Genomic DNA, 20,427 nt, shown 5'->3' with positions numbered 1-20,427 from the left:
GTCGCTCACAGATCGAAGTAGAGCACTTCCCTCCTTCTCCAGGTGGAGTGTCTCAGCCCCAGCAGGGCCCTGGCACACGATGGCCATGGGCTGCCCCCGGGGAATCTCAGAGCCCGGCTCGGCCCAGATGGAGGGTCTGGGCAGGACCCCTAGGAGGGAAGCAGACCAGGCTCTCAGGGTCCGTTCTGAGGAGACAGCCTGTCCTTCCCTGGGAGGTGGGAGGAAGGTCATACAGACGGCTCCTGCCCTCAACATCTGGGCTCTCAGTCACTGTTCAACAGAGCATCACAGGTTAATACTGAGAACTCCAGATCTGCTCTGTGCAGCCCTGTGACCATGTCTGTGAAATGACACAGAGGAGCCTTGTTGGTGGATTTCCCGAGAAGGCAGCTTAAAGGGTGGCAGTTAAGCCTGGAGGGCCTTTTCCTTATTTCTGCCTCTCTCTGACTTCCAATCTGCAAGCACATGCAATAGCTGGAGCTCTGGGAGCCACCTTGCTTCAAAAGGTAACCCTGGTGCTGGTGGCCCTGCACTGAAGCTATGGAGCAGAGAAGGGAGCCTGCAGGCCTGGTGACCTGCTGGGGCCACCGCAAGACCACTGACAGCACCACGAGACTGCTACCAGACTCCACAGAGAACGCATTTCTGTGAGACAGAAACAGACCACCAAAATACTCTCTATCGGGTGCAGCAGTTTGGGGAGGTGACATGGAGTAAGGAAAAAGGCCTGGACGCCCGACAGAACTATGGCGAGGTCCCTGCACTCTTTATAAAGAGACCCTTCCTCAGTGTCAGATGAGGACAAGATGTTTGAGAGAGGAGCAAAAATTACCTCGTGGCAGGTAAGGGAGCCGGGTGCTGGGGGTGGAGACCCTGCATGGGAGAGGGTACTGTCCGCAGGGTTAGTGTGGCATGTCTGAAAGACAGAAAGAGAACGAAGGGTCTGGAGATAAGAGAGTTGGACAGAGCAGGGCAGACTAGAGATAGATGTGGTCATGAAAGACTTTGATATGGGATCCCCTGCACCTTGATTCAGTCTGGAAGGGCGTGGCTGGGAGGTAAAACCATCCTATGGGTGTTCTCTAAACCCACCTGCAGGGAGAGAGTGGAGATTGGGCAGAGCCTGGCCGGAGAGACAAGAGAAGTGGAAGTGCAGCAGCCCCTGCAGGGCCCCCATGCTGCTGGAGAGGCAGGGACAGCAGGGACGGTGTGGACAGTGGGGACAGGTGGAACGGTGGGGACTGTGGGGACAGGTGGGATGGTGGGAATGGTGGGGACTGTGAGGATGGTGGGATCGCTGAGGACTGTGGGGACAGATGGGACGGTGTGGAGTGTGGGAATGGTGGGGAGTGTGGGGATGGTGGGGACAGGTGGGACAGTGTGGATGGTGGAGACAGGTGGGGATGGTTGGGAGTGTGGGGATGGTGATGACAGTGGGGATGGTGGGGATAAGTAGGATGGTGGGGACAGGTGGGACAGTGGGGACAGTGGGGATGGTGGTGACGGTGCAAGTGTGGGGAGTATGGGGACGGTGGGATGACGGGGACAGTGAGGATGGTGGGGATGATGGGGATGGTGGAGACAGGTGGGACAGTGGGCACGGTGGGGACAGGTGGGATGGTGGGGACAGGTGGGGAGTGTGGGGAGTGTGGGGATGGGGGGGACAGTGGAGACAACAGGACTTTGACGGTGGAGGAGTCTAGCATGGATGGAGCCCACAGGAGGTGCAGGCTGACCTGAGACATGAGGGCAGGACCCACAGGGCTTTGAGCTCCGAGAATCCAGGACAATTGTGTTCTCTGGTCCTGGCCAGTGGCTCCCAGGAGAGGGGAGTGAGGGGTCAATTCAAGGGGATGAGAGTCTGGGTCCACGGTCTCTGTGGGACTTGAGCAGCTGGAAGCTCTTCAGGGATTTGCAGGTGTTTGCAGGGGCTGTTGGGGGGCTTTCCTCTGTGGACCTCAGAGTCTGGGTCCCTCCCAGAAGGAACAGGACTCCCATGCAGGGCTGCCCTGGGGTGAGAGGGACAGAAAGCAGGTGCAGAGGACTCACCCTCCTGGGTGGGGATCACATGGCCCAGGCAGAGCACTGCAGGAGAAGCCCCAGTGAGAAACAAGCTGCCCAGCTCCTTCCAGGGGGTCAGTGTGCTGAGGGCCTGCAAACCTCCCCTCAGCCACGTGAACTCCCTGACGTAGTCCCTCCCCTGTAGCCAGTTCAGGACCATTCCCAGGTGACTCCAAGCAGTCACCATCCCCCTTCATGGCCTTGTTCATGTCTGACCCGCCCCATCCCAACCTCTGGGACACACGTCAGAGGCTCTGGTCCCTGTACTTTTGGCTTAGGCCCCAGGCACAGAGCCTCATGACCTGCAGGGAGAGTCCTCCCATGGGACCTGCAGGGAGAGTCCTCCCATGGGACCCGCAGGTCCCCAGAGGGGCTACCTGAGAGAAGCCTGGTCCCCACTGGAGTCTCCCCCCACCGCTCCCCACCTTCCCTCCTCACCAAGACCCAGGACACAGGTGGGATTGAGGGACATGGCCAGCCTGTCCAGGTCCGTGCTGTCCTCGTTCTGGGGTGGCAGGACAGGCCCTGTGGGTCAGGCAGTGAGCAGGAAAGGAGAGTGGAGGGTCCTGTCTGTGGTCTCACAGGAAGGAAGTGGGCGGGGGCTCAGGCTCAACTCTACCTTCCTCCATTGGATCATAGAGAGGCCTTGGTTTCTGGAAGGCATTTCTAGTGAGGTATTACATAACCAGGTGGAACCCGTGCCCACATGGAACCCACCTAGTATTAAGTGGTGATTATAGAGACAGAGAAATGATAGATAGAGAAGAGATAGACGGATGATAATGATAAAGTCGTGGATGGTACATACGTACGTACATGTATATGGATACAAATATAAGGATGATGGGTAGCAGGTAACAAATAGGCAAATGCACAGAGGGAGATGATGGGACGGTGGAGAATGACAGATGCATCCACGGGGGATGAGCAGATGCATAAACGGATACCTAGGGACACATGATGGTAGATATGCACACACGTATGACAGATACGACACAGATATCTCATTACAGAGAGAGCTGCCCACAGATGGTGTGGGACACAGAAGGTGGACGTTTCCGGCTCTGCTTCTGGTCCCAACAGGCTGACTATTCTCAAACTATACATTTCCCAAATGCAAAAGGGGATCTGAAATTTTCCGATGACTTCATGTCATTCTGGGGGGCAGAGGGCGCACAGAGAAGCAGGTGACACATCAGAAGAACACTCAGGCCAGGTCTTCCTCATGCCCTCCAGTCTGGTGGCTCCTGCTCAGGTACGATGCTCTCGTCTCTGCACCCCTCTGCATCCTGTGCCTCTGGGCTGTGCTCTGCACACTCACCCCTGCCTCCCAGCTGGTCAGGTTAGGCTCTGGTTAGGGGGCACTGACGGGGCTGCAGGGCAGGAAGAAGATGTAGGACAGGAGGACTTTCCTGCGGTCAAACATCCCATTCTAGGTAGCCTGGTGCCTCAGTCAGTAGAGCATGTGACTCCTGATCTCGGGGTTATAATTCAGGCCCCACATTAGGCATGGATATTACTTAAAAATAAGATATTTAAAAAACATGACACAGACTCATAGCGTCATCATAAGGGATGGGGCTCTGGAGCACCTCCCCTAGTCACAGTGCTGTGTTCTGTGCCATGAGAGGGTGCTGTGGAAGCTGACGTGTGCAAGCATGCCTCTGCTGGGTTTAAGTGACAAAGCAGTTGGAGGAGGGCCTCCAGATTATTACCCATGCTGGAAAGAAAAATAGATATATATGCGGAAAACTGTGGAGCACTTTGTAACAATAGCACAGATGCTGCTTTATTTCATCAAAGGTGTTCGTTAGGAAATTCCAACCTGGAGAAATTACAGAGTACTGCGTGTCAGTGTACGTACCATGGGTGTGTTAGGGGATGTGTGTGTGTGCACTTGTGTGCTTGCATATGTGTGTGCACGTGTGTGTGTGTGTGTGTGTGTGTGTTTGTGTGTGGCAGAGCAGGATGCAGTGCAGTTCAGCAGAAAAAAATAAAATGTCATTGTCCCTCAGTGATTTGGTCTCACTCAGGAGCTGCCCTCACTAAAGCAGGGAACACACACACATACACACACACACACACACACTTACACTCACACACACAGTCCCTCCCAATCATTGCAAATACTCCCATATCATATCTTTTGCCCACCTCCATGCTTGTTCCCTGGATGGTGTCCCAGGTGGAGGGAGCAGATGCTCTGCATCCTCCTGCTGATCTCTGGATCTGAGCTGACTGGGGTCTGTGGGGTTTGCTGGAGGCCCAGCTGATGTCTATGCCCAGGGGTCACAGGGTCCAGCCTTTCTCTGCTCCCTAGGGACCTGGGGACCCTTCTGGTCATCTCAATGTCCCTTTTATCCCAGGGGTTCAGTGGATGTGTGTGGACACCTGCTTCTGCCCCATGTGGCCCACAGGGGATCTCTCCTCTCACCATGAGGGGCTCACCAGGGCCTCCTGGAGTTCACCCCCCTACGCACATCTCAGGGGAATTGGAGGCAGTCCCAGGGCAAGACACATCCTCCCTCCCTGCCTGGGACCCTGACCCACCAGGAATGCTAAATGTGGCTCACCCTCCAGGCCACGGAGCATGAGGCACATCCATCCTGTGGGACAGTCCCTACCCCAATGTCCCTGAGTCTTGACCCACATGTCGTAGCTGGAGGGTCAAGAAGGAAAGACTAGCCCACAGCTTCTAGCAGAAAGGCTCTCTCCTCCTCTTCCTACCAAGCCCCCAAGATGGAAGAGCCTTGAGCTTCATTTTGCTTTTATTTTCCAGTTTCCCCTAAACTGTGTCTGCTCCCCACTGTGGTCTCACTGCCTGGACTCATGGAACTCCTTTCCACCAGAGCAGATGCCTGACATGGTCAGCCGTTCTTCCTCTGGCAGGAGTAGACTACTCAGGAGTCCTCTGTCTTCCAACACCAGGCTCTCTACCCTTACCTTGCTAAGAATCTGCCTCAGTGCCCATCTGCCAGAGTCGAGTCTCTCATGTTCTGTCACCCTCTCTGATATTTCCCATTTGTTTTCCTTCCTTTCCCCAATAATCCCTTTCACTATTTTTTATATTCCCCATATGAATGAAACCATATGATGTTTGTCCTTCTTCCATTGACTTACTTCACTCAGCATAATGCCCTCCGGTTCTATCCAAAGCAAATTGTGGGTATTCATCATTTCTAATCACTGAGTAATACTCCATTGTATATATAGACCACCACATCTTCTTTATCCATTCATCTTTTGATGAACATCAAGGTTCCTTCCACAGTTTGGCTATTGTGGACATTGCTGCTATAAACATTGGGGTGCAAGTTATCCGGCGTTTCACTGCATCTGTATCTTTGGGGTAAATCTCCAGTAGTGCAATTTCTGGGTCATAGGGTAGCTCTATTTTTAACTCTGAGGAACCTCCACACAGTTTTCCAGAGTGGCTGTACCAGTTCACATTCCCACCAACAGTGCAAGAGGGTTCCCCTTTCTCCACATCCCCTCCAACATTTGTTGTTTCCTGTCTTGTTAATTTTCACCATTTTCATTGTGGTTTTGATTTGTATTTCCCCGATGGTAATTGATGTGGAACATTTTCTCATATGCTTGTTGGCCATGTCTATGTCTTCTTTGGTGAAATTTCTGTTCATGTCTTTTGCCCATTTCATGATTGGATTGTTTGTTTCTTTGCTGTTGAGTTTCATAAGTTCTCTATAGATCTTGGATACTAGCCCTTTATCTGTTATGTCATTTGCAAATATCTTCTCCCATTCCATAGTTTGTCTTTTAGGTTTGTTGATTGTTTCTTTTGCTGTGCAGAATCTTTTCAACTTGAAGAAGTCCCAAGAGTTCATTTTTGGTTTTGTTTCCCTTGCCTTCATGGATGTATCTTGCAAGAAGTTGCTGTGGCCAAGTTCAACAAGGGTGTTGCCTGTGTTCTCCTCTAGCATTTAGGGGGACACTTGATGGGATGAACACAGGGTGTTATACTATATGTTGGCAAATCAAACTCCAATAAAAAAGTATACAGAAAAATTAAAAGGAATCTGGCTCAGGTCAGAGTTGAACAAGCCAGATTTTAAGGGGGAAACAACCATTCTGACGGTGATGGTTATTTTTAGGGGTCAACCCAACTGGGCTAAGGCATGTCCAGAGAGCTGGGAAAATATAACTCGTGAGTCAGTCTGTGAGCAGGTTTCTGAAAGATGAGCATTTGATTCAGTCCCTGAGTGAGGAGATCCACCCTCCCCATTTGGGGGGGTATCCTCCATCCCCTGAGGGTCCAGATAGAACAGAAAGGGGAAGGAGGGCATGAAAGACACAAAAATATAAAGATAAGCTCAGAATACTCGAAAATATTTCATAAACTGAAATTTTAAAAAGGATATTGTCATTAACTTTTTTTTATTTTTTCACTTTTCCTGAAATATGTAATGTTATGAGCGCTATTTACAATGGTAGAATGCTATTAGCACAGGAGTTTGTTTAAACAACCATTAGGCCAAATTCTCTTTAATTCTCAAAAACACAGTGTTAACAATGGCTTAGGAAGTTATTTTCAAAATAACACCCCTATTTTAAAAATACACTTTAACTTACTATGACACCTGATAATGTGTCATCTATTTAAATTACAAGTACCATTATTGAACAACAGATAACAACAAATTGGCATTTTAAAATTTCACTGTTATGTCAATAATACTTTTTTAAGTTAATACCTTTGACATAGGTTTTAGTTGTTTGCAATCTGTTACTTTCTTTGTTTTATTATGTTTATTATGTTTATTATTACTAGTTTGTTAAAAAATATATGTAATCTATCAATTCTTGTGCCATTTAGTTTTTGTTATATTTCATAGTATGTTAAGGATTGACTCAGTTGACTTCGTCTTTGTTTATAGTACAGTTATTTAACTAGTCATACAAAAAGAAGCTCAATTTGAAGATCAATAGCTTAATTTAAATATATAAATATATATAAATATATATAAATATATATAAATATATAAATATATATATATATAAAATATATATATATATAAATATATATATAAATATATATATATATATAAATATATATATAAATATATAAATATATAAATATATATAAATATATATAAATATATATAAATATATATAAATATATTTTTATATTTATATATATATTTTAAAATATATATAAATATATTTTTAATAAAAAATATATGTAATCTATCAATTCTTGTGCCATTTAGTTTTTGTTATATTTCATAGTATGTTAAGGATTGACTCAGTTGACTTCGTCTTTGTTTATAGTACAGTTATTTAACTAGTCATACAAAAAGAAGCTCAATTTGAAGATCAATAGCTTAATTTTGAATCACCTTGCGAGAATCAAAGCAGACTTAGGTCCCAACCAAGAATCCAAAACTTGACTGTTCAGAGAAGATATCCATTATTCTTCAGAAGTCAATTAACATGACTACAGAGTCAATTAACATGACTACAACTCTAGAAATATATCAAAGTAATATCACAAAACCTTTAAAAAGTATGAAAATAGCTATAGTCATGATACTTGAAAGACATGCAGAGAACTAATGAAAATTGATTAAATCACAGAATTGGTACAAATGAATATTACTCGGCCATTAGAAATGACAAATACCCACCATTTGCTTCAACGTGGATGGAACTGGAGGGTATTATGCTGAGTGAAGTAAGTCAATCAGAGAAGGACAAACATTATATGGTCTCATTCATTTGGGGAATATAAAAATTAGTGAAAGGGAATAAAGGGAAAGGAAAGAATATGAGTGGGAAATATCAGTGAGGGTGACAAAACATGAGAGACACCTAACTCTGGGAAATGAACAAGGGGTAGTGGAAGGGGAGGTGGGAGGGGGGTTGGGGTGACTGGGTGATGGGCACTGAGGGGGGCACTTGGCGAGATGAGCACTGGGTGTTATGCTATATGTTGGCAAATTGAACTCCAATAAAAAATTTTTTAAAAAGGGAAGCAAATCTGGCATTAGGCATATAAACTGTGAGCTAATTTAAAGGAAAATTACAGTTACTATTTTATGGTCATATAAATATAAAGGGCTACTTATACATCATTCAAATTGAGGCTTATAAACAAAAGCCAATTTTGTAAATTGCTGTAAAATGTATATTTTACCTAAAAGGTAGATATAACTCTGCATTTCCCAAGTCTTCAGAATGAATAATAATTCCAAAAAGTTCAAAATTTGAATTTCTTCAAACATGAGGGTTGGTACTATGGGCTATTTAAATACATATAAGTCCTATGAATAAAATGCCACATAAAGCTTTGTAACTGGGGGGATCCCTGGATAGCTCAGTGGTTTAGCACCTGCCTTTGGCCCGGGGTGTGATCCTGGAATCCCAGGATCAAGTCCCACATCAGGCTTTCTGCATGGAACCTGTTTCTCCCTCTGCCTGTGTCTCTGCCTCTCTATGTGTGTGTCTCTCATGAATAAATAAATAAAATCTTAAAAAAAAAAGAAAGAAAAGAAAATCTTTAAAAATTTTAAAAAAAGCTTTGTAACTGGTAATGTAACAGATGGCCTACTGTAGGTACCCATTCTGTGATTTTTTTAAAATTTAAATTCAGTTTGCCAACATATAATATAACGCCCAGTGCTCATCCTATCAAGTGCCCTTCTTAGTGCTCATCACCCAGTTGCCCCATCCCCCCACCCACTTCCCCTGTCATTAACATTTTAAATATTCAAGGTAAACAGCTAAAGAAAGCAGTATGTGTTTTCTAAGCAGGAAAATTGTACAGATAAGCATTTCTGAGGACAAAAAAATGATAAATATTTTTCTGTGTTTAGTTTCAAATGTAGGGAGAGAAGAAACTGTACATCCACATCATGTTTTTTTGTAAAGTTTCCAAAGACACATTCTATTTCTCTAAGAATATGCCTTTCTATCTAAAAGAAAATGCACTTACCAAATGTGATTTCTTGCCAGGACAATAGCTCCTATGATCACAGTCTGTAAAGGTGCGCAATGAGAGCATCTCATCCCTGAGACAAAGGTTTGGTACACTGTGAGGCCACCTCCTTGCTGGGAAGTGATTATCACTTCATCTGTAAATACAGTTGTAGTGTCTCCATGGGAGTTCGACATGATCTCAGAAAAATATTTGTGAAATGTTCAAATTACTAAAAGCTGTTAGTGGCTACTGATAGTGATGGATTGAGAGAGAGAAAGGGAAAAGAAAGAGGGATGGTCAAACAGACCCCACAGGTGGAGCAAATTATATGAAGAAGTGGCCCAAATGTACACGGTCACCAAACCTGCCACCCTACCTCTTTCTCGCAGTCTTCCCTGATGGCCTCATGGGGTATTCCATATGATCAGTTTATAGAGGAAGGGAAATCCTGGACATGTTTAATGATGGTCTTGCAGATATGCAGGCATATCTGCAGTGTGAAAGCACACACTGCAACACTGTAGCCCCTCCCTGGGACATCCCTGAAGGATGTTGTGAAGGGAAATCCTCACAGTGGGCAGTGCACATAGTTGTTCACTGTGCTTGGAAGGAGAAATGACCAGACATGAGATCATACTGGTGTTCATGGGCTGTGGCCAATGGTTTGGCTGGATGGTCAGGGACTTGGAAATAACATGATTAGGAAATTGGTGACAAGGAGTCTGGGGAAGAAGTATATGGCTAGACCTCTCTGAATGGGCAAAAAACATGAAGATGTTTGTGAATGCTCACAAAAGGATGACCTCAGCAAAGGAGAATTTTGATAATCGAGTGGATAGGAGGCCCAGTTCTGTGGATTCCAGTCACTCCTGTCACTGGGTGTATGAACAAAGTGGCCAGAGCGGCAGGAATGGAGGTAGTACATGGGTCAGGAACATAGACTTCCACTCAACAAGACTGACTTGGTTATGGTCACTGCCTAGTGTCCAATCTGCCAGCAGCCGAGACCAACACTGATAGGGCATCATTCTCCAGTGGGATCAGCCAGCCACCTGGTGGCAGGATGATTACATTGAACTTCTTCCATCATAGAAGGAGCAGCATTTTATCCTTATTTGAGCACTTACTCTGGACACAAATTTGCCTTCCATGCACATAATGCTTCTGCCAAAACTACCATGAGTGGACTTACAGAATGCTATGACTACTATCATGGTGTTCCACACAACATTCCATCTGACCAAAGAACTCAATGCACAGGCAAAGAGGTGTGGCAGTAGGCTCACGCTCAAGGAATGCACTGCTCTTCCATGTTCCTCACCATCCTGAAGCACTTGGGTTGATAGAATGGTGGAAAGGCCTTTGAAGACTAAGTTACAGCCTTAGCTAAATGTCAATACCTCATAGGACTGGGGCATTATTTTCTAGGCTGTATATGCTATGAATCAGCATCTAATATATAGTTCTGTTCCTCCAATAGCCAGGACTCAAGACTCCACCAATCGAGGGCTGGAAAAGGGGATGGCTCACCACTCACTAATATTCCTAGTGACACACTAGCAAAATGTTTTTTCCTGTCCCTGTGACCTTTTGATTTACTGACCTAGAGCTCTTATTTCAAATGCTTCTATTGGGGGACAGAACAATGATTCTATTGACTGCCTCCAGGCCACTTCAGGTTCTTCCTGCCTGGAATCCACAGGCACAGAAAGGAATTACTGATTACCAAGGAATTCGGTAAGGGGAGACTGGACACGGTATGTTGTGACAGAGGTGAGGAAGGGCATATCTGCAACAGAGGAGATCCCCTAGGACATCTCTCAGCTCTGGCATGCCCTGTGTTAGGATAAATGAAAAACCACAACAATCCATTCCAGACAGGACTACTAATGACCCAAACCCCTCAGCAGTGTAGATTTGAATCATCACACCAGGTAAAGAACCACAATCAACTAAAGTGCTTACTGAAGGCAAAGAGAATATGGAATGAGAGGTGGGAAAAAGGTAGTTATAAATACCAGCTGTGACCATGTGACCAGTTAGAGACATGAAGGCTGTAATCATCATTAGTATTTTCTCTTTATTTTGTTAACAATATGTTGCTAATCATTATCTGTCTATCATCTATCTATCTATCTATCTATCTATCTATCTATCTATCTATATCTTTGTTTTCTTCCCTCTCCTGTCTTATCATCTAAGATAATATGTGTCAGTTTATATTATTGAGTTTGTTCAAGTATTGAACAAATTAAATATTGTTAACTTTATACCATAGTAATGAGTTATGAGATACCAAGAAAAAGAGTGAACATCACCTAAGGACTTTGCCTCCTCTTGTGAGGAAAGGGTTGGTGTATTTCCAGTATTTCCAGTTATACAGGATGATTGTATGATGTCAGTTGAAATTATGACCTCATCATCATGTTTATCCAAAGATTAAATATTGTTTAAGAAGCATATGGATGGTAGGTTGACAAAGGTGGACTTATGATGGTTAATTTTATTTGTCAATTTGGCGGGGCCCACGGTCAGATGTATCATAAGACATTGCTCTATATGTTTCTGTGAGAGTGTTTGGGATGGGATTAATATTTATTTATAGAACTTTGAGTAAAGCAGATTGTTCTCCATAATGTGAGTGGGTCTCATCCAGTTAGTTGAAGGCCTGAATAGAACAAAAACTGATCTCCTCTGAGCAACAAAGAATTCTACCAGCAGATGGCCTTTGGACTTGAACTGCAGCATCAGCACCCCTGAGTCTCCAGCTTGCCAGCACAGCCTTCAAATTGTGGACTTGCCAGCCTCCATAATTGCATGAGTCAATTCTTTACAAGAAGTCTCTTGATAGATAGATGATAGATAGATAGATAGATAGATAGATAGATAGATAATAGATAGATGATAGATAGATAGATAGATAATAGATAGATATAGAGATATAGAGATAAAGATAGAGATAGAGATAGAGATTCACACATCTTGTTTGGTTCTGTTTCTGGAACAAACCCTGACTGATACAATGGGCACAGGGTTTCCTTGTGGGGTGATGAATATACCCTGGAACTAGTTAAAGGCGATGGTTGCACAAGACTGCGAATGTGCCAGATGCCATTGAATTGTACACTTTTAAATTAGTGAATGGTCAATTTTTACATTATCTGAACTTTACTACAATGGGTTGGGGGGAAGCAATGAATGATGTAATATTTGTTTGTAAAGCAGGCGGCATAGCCCTGACATTTTATGGGTGCATTTGTAATCGCACTTAGACTGTACACTTGTATCCAGAAAGGACCACATTATGACCAAACCAAGTCTAGGGTGCTTTGATGTTTGCTGTCTCTCTACCTGCCACAGAGTACAGTAGAAAAGAAATTATGTTTCCCTGGATGACAGGGTTCTGTGGTCAATCTCATCCTCATCTACATGTTGAGTTTCTCTGCCCTGCAAAACTGTCTCCTTTGGGAGTCCCCAACACCCCCGGACCTGTGTATAGACACCCTGCTTATTTCATCCCAGGACCCAACCCCCATCAGGTGGGCTCCGTGGTTGCTGTCCATGGTGCCGATCGGGACTTGGCTTTTGATCCATTTCAGTAACATGGCCAGAGTCTTTGAGGGCAAAAAGTTACCATAGTCTGATATCTGGTTTGGCAAATTTGCCTCAGCAAGCCCTCGCCTCACCTTTGGTCCTCATGCAAGAGTCAAATAGAAAATATTCCATCAGAGCTTGAGAGTAAGTTGGAAAAATACAGGGGGACATCAATGGTTGACATTAATTCAGACTCCCTTCACAATCTGTGCATCCTGAACAGAGATAGAATTTAGAAGCTCAGGATGTTGGCCCCACACAGCATGCTAGACACTGGAACAGCCCGTGGTGTCATATAATGTCAGCTCTCCCTATCTACCTCAGAATGTTTCTTACCAGACCAGGTTGAGGGCATCAGCTATTGGGTATGACCAAAAGATAACAGATGTGGGGGCACATCAAACTGGTTTCAAAACCTAGAGCTGCCTCTTGCTAACTCTGTGTCCTTGGGAATATCATTTCACTTCTTGGAGGTTCACTTTTCTTTCCTGTAACATAGCAATGATAATGGTGACTGTTTGGAAGATTGATGGCCAGAGATTATTATACTCCGCCTTTCACAAAAGGCAAAAAGTTTAGCAATGAGGGCAGGATCTGGAGCCAGGCAGCCGTGGATTTGATAGTAGTTCTGTTCCATTAACTATGTGACTTGGGGAAAATCACCCTCATGCCTCTGTATTGTCATCTATAGAATGAGGATAATACTAGAACCTACTTCATAGAGTTTTGGTAAGAAACTGAACAGTTTCTATGTGTGATGCATGCAGTAAAATGCCTCACATATAGTTAGCACTCATGCAAAAAAGAGAGCCATTCCTACCATTATTACCATCACCATCATCATCACCCTAGAGGTTATATGCCTAGACACAGCCTGATAAACTGCCTGTGTTTGGGAATGATAGCTGCTTTTATAGGTTACTGTTAGGATTGCTGAGACCTGGCACAGATGAAGCCATTGGAGCTATGAGTCGAAAGTGACTAGCCTGGGGCCACATGGGCAAAAGTTGGTAGAAGTGGGACACAAAGCCAAACCTGTCAATGCCAATGAATGGGATTTTGCCACAATCCCACCTGCCCAGATTTACCGTCAAGGAGGGAAGGAACTTAGGAATCTCCTTCTCCACCCCAGAGGAAAGACCAAGGCTCATAGTACTTTGGCCAGGAGTTTGCAACAATCGCCTTTTGGCCCTTCGCTCCTTCCTCAGTTTTGCCACTTGTACCAGAAAAGTTGCTCCTTTCTTTCACAGAACCTGCGATAGGCTCCTGAGAACTTTTCCTAGTGGGATTGGGGGTCAGAGGAGGAAGGAATTGTAGACAGTCTTAGTTGCATGAGGTATTGGGAGATAGCTCAGTGGAAGGAGGTGAAACTCATGAGGGAGATCAGAGACAGACCACAGCTGTCCTGGGAGGCTGTGGATCAGTTCACTCCCAGTGCGATGGTTCTCCTGGGGCTCCCTCTACTGGTATGGTCCTCCATCTCTCTCTCTGTCTCCGTATTTCTGGGATTTCTCCTTCTCTTGCCATCTCTCTCTTTCTCGCTGTGTGTGTGTGTGTGTGTGTGTGTGTGTGTGTGTGTGTGTGTGTCCCTGTCCTTTCTGGGCCTTTCTCCTTTCCCTCTGAATAGATGGGGGTGCTTCAAAGTCCTTTTGGGTGTTGGAAATCCTTTCTGATGGCAAAACCTGACCCTGGGTCATCCTCCCCTGCCCACATCCCTGAACTGCTGGAGAAATCCCCATAGCCTGTGCATTGGTCACTGCATCCTTATGACCTCTGACTCTCCTGGCCTCTGTTTCCTCATCTGATCAATGGATGTAATAATAGTACCTACCCCATAGGTTGATGTGGGACTACATGAGATGATATTTGAGAAGTGCTTAGAGCAGGGCCCAGCACATAGCAAAAGCTCAACAAATGTTGTCCTGCAGTCGTGGGGCTCAGATCTGAGCCTGCTTCCTCTTCTTATCCAGCACAGCTGAGCCAACACCTTGTCTGCCCACCCCAGCCTCCTTGGTGCCTGGACCCAGGCCTGTGGGGGGAGCCTCATTAGCACCTACCCACCACCTACCCCACCCCCACATAAGATGGCCTAGGCTGCAGTCATCCCTTCACCTTCTACCTGCCCTTTCAAGAAGCAGCCCCCCTACCCTGGGCTAAACCCACTTCATATGCTCTGGACCTGGACTAGCCAGTACCAGACCACTGGCCGCTACTGGCTATTTCCTCCTCAGTCAATTAGAATTAAGTAAAATTTAGGGGCACCTGGGTGGCTCAGTTGGTTAAGCATCTGCCTTCAGCTCAGGTCATGATCCTGGGGTCCTGTGGGGAGCCTGCTCTCCTTCTCCCTCTGTTCCTGCTTGTTCTCTCTCTCTCTCTCTCTCTCGTAAATAAAATCTTTTAAAAAATTAATGTTAAGTAAAATTTATTTTTTTTTTAATTTTTATTTATTTATGATAGTCACAGAGAGAGAGAGAGAGAGAGGGGCAGAGACACAGGCGGAGGGAGAAGCAGCCTCCATGCACCGGGAGCCTGACGTGGGATTCGATCCCGGGTCTTCAGGATCGCGCCCCGGGCCAAAGGCAGGCGCCAAACCGCTGCGCCACCCAGGGATCCCTGTTAAGTAAAATTTAAATCTCAGTTCTTCAGTTCTGCTAGCCACATTTTAAGGGCTCAGCAGCCACATATACAATGCAGATAATAGGACATTCTCATCATTCCAGAAAGTTCTGTTAGACAGATCCCTGTCTTCCTTGCTCTGGGGGGGGGGGGGTCTCTCCATTATAGAACATAGCTTCTCCTGTATCTCCTATCACTCCTCTGTCAAGGTCAGCCTGCCTGAATTCAAATCCCACCTGCACACCTTAATAACTGCTTAGCTAAGTTATCTAAAAATTAAAATTAATTTTGAAAAGACCCTTCTCTGTTTCCTAATTAGGAAGCCCTCAGTTTCATAATTTGTTTTTTTTAAAGATTTTATTTATTTATTCATGAGAGACACAGAGAGAGGCAGAGACAGGGGAAGCAGGCTCCATGCAAGGAGCCCGATATGGGACTCGATCCCGGGACTCCAGGATCATGCCCTGAGCTGAAGGCAGATGCCCAACCACTGAACCACCCAGGCATCCCACCATCAGGAGACATTTGGAAGCATTGTTAGTTGTCCACACTGGGGAGGGCGGTTGCTACTCGCATCCAGTGGGTAAAGGTCAGTGATGTGCTGAACATCCTACATGCACAGGATAGCCCATCCATGACAAAGAATGCTCTGGCCCCAAATGGCAATGGCACAGAGGTGGAAAATGCCAGTCTATATGTTTGCAAGGACTCAGCCCGTTTCAGAGGTGTACACCCCAAACTAATTTCAAGGGATACCGGAGATGGAGATTGGATTGGAGGAGATCATCAAAACCTTACTAGTCGGGGATCCCTGGGTGGCGCAGTGGTTTGGCGCCTGCCTTTGGCCCAGGGCGCGATCCTGGAGACCCAGGATCGAATCCCACGTCGGGCTCCCGGTGCATGGAGCCTGCTTCTCCCTCTGCCTGTGTCTCTGCTTCTCTCTCTATCTCTCTGTGACTATCATAAATAAATAAAAATTTAAAAAAAGAAAAAAACCTTACTAGTCAAGGTTTATTTCTCTCTCTCTCTTTACAAACAGGATGTACTCATGCATTGTGTAATTAAAACTTACGTTTTAAAAAACCCAACAAAATAGTACCAAATGTATCCAAACCAACCAAAGAAACAAAACTCTTTTCTCTGACCTTTCCAGATACCTTATCTTTCCTTCCTTCCTTTCACCGCCAGATTCCTCCCGGGGTCTGCATCTCCTCTCTCCCACCCCACCCCCACTACCACCACAATCTGGCTTCCGCTGCCAGCCCCCTTGTAGCTTAACCAGGACACAGCTGTCTCTGGGTTGTTGCTGAATCCAGTGAATCTTGTTATCATAGTTGGCCTGCTTTGAGACTGCAGGGAAGGATTGTGTGACTTTCCTGAGTTTCTGGAGCCCATCTCTCTCCCTCTCTTTCTTTGGTTACTGCCAGAACTTTGTCCATGTTCCTTTCCTCTCTGTCCCTCCAGTGTCACTCTTCTCAGATGCTTTGTCCCAGATCTCTGCTCTTCCTGTGTTTCAATCTAGAACTGGTTACACAATCAGTGGGGTGTATTGCAAGTGAAAATGTAGAGTCCTTAGTTGAAAATTATTAATAATTTCAAGATGGTCACAGTAAATCATTAAACCAAGTGCAGAGCCCTTCTGAGCATGAGGCCACAAAGAACTGTAGGCCGCTTGCCCACAAAGCCAGCCATGCTTCCAATTCTCCTGGGTATAATCCCCAGCCTGTCTCACTGGCCTGCTCCCCCCACCCCATGTACTTCACCTTGATGGCAGCGCCACCATCGCCCAACACCTGTCCTCTGAGAGTTGTTGGGGTAGACAGAATGTACCTCTAAAGATCTCCAGGCATGAATGCCTTAAACATATAAATATGTTGATCACATAGCAGAGGGACTTTGCAGATATGATTAAACTATCTTACAGACCTTAAAATAGATTACCCTGGTGTGATGGTGAATCGTTTTTCATAAAGATTTTATTTATTTATTCATGAGAGACACAGAGAGGCAGAGACATAGGTAGAGGGAGATGCAAAGGGAGCCTGATGCGGGACTCAATCCCAGGATCCTGGGATCACAACCTGAGCCAGAGGCAGATGCTCAACCACTGAGCCACCTAGGTGCTTCTGATGATGGATCTTATATGTCCACTTGGCCAGGCTACAGTGCCTGGTTATTCACTCAAACACTAACCGAGGTGTTGCTGTGGAAGCATTCTGTAGATGCGGTTGATACCTAAAATTAGTTGACTCTAAATAAAGGTCATTCTTGAGAGCATGGGTGGGCCTCATACCATCAGTTGGATAAAACAACGGTTCCTCTGAGAAAGAAGAAATTCTGCTTTAAGACTGTGAAATAAGTCCATTGGAAAAGGACAAACATTATATGGTCTCATTCATTTGGGGAATATAAAAATTAGTGAAAGGGAATAAAGGGAAAAGAGAGAAAATGAGTGAAAATATCAGTGAGGGTGACAAAACATGAGAGACACCTAACTCCGGGAAATGAACAAGGGGTAGTAGAAGGGGAAGTGGGCGGGGGGTTGGTGTGACTGTGTGATGGGCACTGAGGGGGGCACTTGGCAGGATGAGCACTGGGTGTTATGCTATATGTTGGCAAATTGAACTCCAATAAAAAAATTTAAAAAAAAAGAAAAGACTGCAGCATCTGGGGCACCTGGGTGGCTCAGTTGGTTGGGCACCTGCCTTTGGTTCAGGTCATGATCCCAGGACCCTAGGATAGAGGCCCCTATTGTCATTGGGCTCCGCACTCAGCAAGAAGCCTGCTTCTCTTCTCTCCCTCTGCCCCTCCATCTGCTTATGCTCACTCGCTATCTGTGTGTGTTAAAAAATAAAATAAAATATTTAATAATAAAAAGACTGCAGCATCTGCTCCTGCCTGACAATTTCCACTCTGCCCTATGGATTTGTGGCTTGCCAGCCCCTACAAGCACAAAATCCAACTCCTTGTGATAAATCATATACCTATAAGACTACCTGGTAATCAATAAAAAAATAATATTTTATAGACCTTAACTATATAAATATCTAAATTATATATCTTAATAACACATATATCTTAATATGTGTGTATGTATATACAGTGGGACATGTTCTGGTTCCCTGGAGAATCCGGATTGATACACCTGTGTTACCCAGGTGGGCCCAATATAATCACATGAACCCTTAAAAGCAGAGAACTTTCTCTGGCTAGAAGCAAAGGAGAGATAGAACAGAATGGGAAATCAGAGAGATTTGAAGCCTCAGAAGGATTCTACACACCACCACGAGAGGGGAGCTGCATGGAAAGCACAAGAAGGATTCAGGTAGCTTCTACACACCTGCCCCCAGCCAGCAGCTAGCAAGAGCCAAAGACTTTGGTCCTATGGCCACAAGGCACTGAATTCAGCCAAGACCTCGAATGAGCTTAGAAGAAGGTTGTTCCAAGGAAGGGGCACAGCTCTGCTGGCATCTTGATTTCAGCCCTGAGAGACCTAAATCCCACTCACACTCTGACCTACATAAATAAAAAATGGAATAAAAAATGTGGATGGTTGTCAACCATACAGGTTGTGGAGATCCCTCACACCAGCAATGGAAAATCAATATTGTCATCCTTAGTTCTTCTCTCTCCTGCAAATCCCATCTCGCTTGCCCAAATTCCTTCTGGTTGTACCTTCCTTTCCATCCTTGTGGCCCCTGTTCCAAACAAGGCCCCTCCACAGGGTCCCTGCACCCAGCCTCACAGCCTCCCAACCAGGGTCAGGAGGAGGGTGAGGCAAAAAAATAAAATAATAAAAAAAAAGGAAACATGAAAGATTCAGTAACCAAGATTGGCAACAGTATGATACAACAGATGAATAGATGCAACAAAAACAATAACACATCCATGGTGAACAAAATATCAAAATTTTAAATGAAGATGGCATCAATATGATTGATTTTTTCCTTTTGTCTCAGGATCCAGTTAAAGCTTATCACGACCCTGATCCTGTCTTTATTTGAAGTTTTTGATTTCTTTGTTCATTATGGATTTTTTTCCCCTACATCCATCTTTAAAATATTGTATTAAAATATTTCCTGGGGCACCTTAGTGGCTTGGTGGTTGAGCATCTTGACTTTGGCTCAGGTCATGATCTGGTACCTGGGATTGAGTCCCCCTGCATCAGGCTCCCCACAGGGAGCCTGCTTCTCCCTCTGCCTCTCTATGTGTGTCTCTTATGAATTAGTAAAATCCTTAAAAATAAATAAATATTTATCTTAAACAAAATGTGGTCTATCCATGCCATGGAATATTATTTGGCCACAAAAAAACTAAACACTGACACGTGCTACTATGTGGATGAACCCTGAGGACATCATGCTCACTGAGAGAAGCCAAACACAGAAGGTTAGGATTCTGTATATGTGAAGCCTCTGTAACAAGCAAATCCACAGAGATGGAAAGCAGATTGGTGGCCGACAGGAGCTGGGGGAGGGGAAATAGGAAGTATTTATGGGTAACGGGTTCCTTTGGTAGGGAGGGAGGTATGGGGATGAAACCATTTTGGAGCTAGATGGAGGTGGTGGTTACACAACACTGGGAATGTACAGAGCACTGCTTTTAAATAGTTCATTTTATGTCATGTGACTTTAACATCCATAAAAATTTGGAGGTTTTTTTGTTTGTTTGTTTTAAATTTATTTATGATAGAGAGAGAGAGAGAGAGAGGCAGAGACATAGGCAGAGGGAGAAGCAGGCTCCATGCACCGGGAGCCCGGCGTGGGATTCGATTCCGGTCTCCAGGATCGCGCCCTGGGCCAAAGGCAGGCGCTAAACCGCTGCGCCACCCAGGGATTCCATCCATAAAAATTCGTAATAAAAATCTGTATTTAAATATATTATTTATCTTGGTGACTGAGTTTTGTGTAAACCACCCCACCCCTGCCCCAATACCCACACCCTAAATTTTGCTCTGGATTTGAACCGCAGCCTTGCTCTGCTTGGTCCATCCCCCTGCTTGTGAATCCCAGAAAGAACTTTCTAGCACCTGGATCTGACCCTGCTTGATATCCTGCCCTATAGCCTGCCTGGTGCAGTACTGCAGTGTGTAGTGGCTTGTGAGCTGATGTCTCCAGGTAAAAAGAACTCCAATGTGAAGGCCTTACCGCCTTGGGCTCCACCTGGCCTCCCTGCGGCTCTGAGCATTCTTCTTCCTGTCCTCAGCCCCACGGCCTGCC

The sequence above is a fragment of the Vulpes vulpes genome, chromosome 1, assembly GCF_048418805.1.
Source record: "Vulpes vulpes isolate BD-2025 chromosome 1, VulVul3, whole genome shotgun sequence".
NCBI lineage: Eukaryota > Metazoa > Chordata > Mammalia > Carnivora > Canidae > Vulpes > Vulpes vulpes.
The sequence above is the reverse complement of the archived record's forward strand: the minus strand, read 5'-3'. Positions refer to the sequence as shown.